We start from the raw sequence: 754 nt of genomic DNA, 5'->3' as shown, positions 1-754 counted from the left end.
TGTTTCTTCCTTAAGTAAAGATGCATTGTGGCATGCTAGACTTGAACATCCACATGTTAAGGCTTCAAGCATTATGTTATCAGGTGTCATGTTTAAAAATAATGATTGTGAGACATGTATTTTGGGCAAACATTGTAGGACTGTGTTTCAAAGATCATCCACTATTTATGAGAATTGCTTTGATTTGATTCACTCTGATGTCTAGACTGCACCTTGTTTATCTAGGGATGATTATAAGTATTATGTCACATTCATTGATGAAAAATCCAAATACACCTGGTTAACACTCATTAAAACAAAAGATAGGGTTCTTGATGCATTTAAAAAATTTCAAAGCTGTGTTACTAGCCATTATCATGCCAAGATTAAAATTTTCAGGTCAGATAATGGTGGGGAATACATAGGCCACGCATTCAAAGATCACCTAGCTCAACATGGGATTCTACATCAGACTAGTTGTCCTTACACTCCACAACAGAATGGAGTTGCTGAAAGGAAGAACATACACCTCATGGAAGTGGCTCGTTCAATGATACCACAAGAGTGTCCCTAAGAGATTTTGGAGTGATGTTGTGATGACTGCTTGCTATCTGATCAACAGGATACCAACCAGAATCCTAGAGGATCAGTCTCCATTTGAGGTACTCAACAAGAGTCGACCAGTTCTGGATCACTTGAGGACATTTGGGTGTGTGTACTATGTACTAGTGCCATGAGAGATGAGAAACAAACTTGAAGCAAAGAGCACCAAGGC

Source organism: Brassica oleracea, chromosome C4 (genome assembly GCF_000695525.1).
Source record: "Brassica oleracea var. oleracea cultivar TO1000 chromosome C4, BOL, whole genome shotgun sequence".
Taxonomy (NCBI): domain Eukaryota; kingdom Viridiplantae; phylum Streptophyta; class Magnoliopsida; order Brassicales; family Brassicaceae; genus Brassica; species Brassica oleracea.
Note: the sequence above shows the minus strand (reverse complement) of the source record.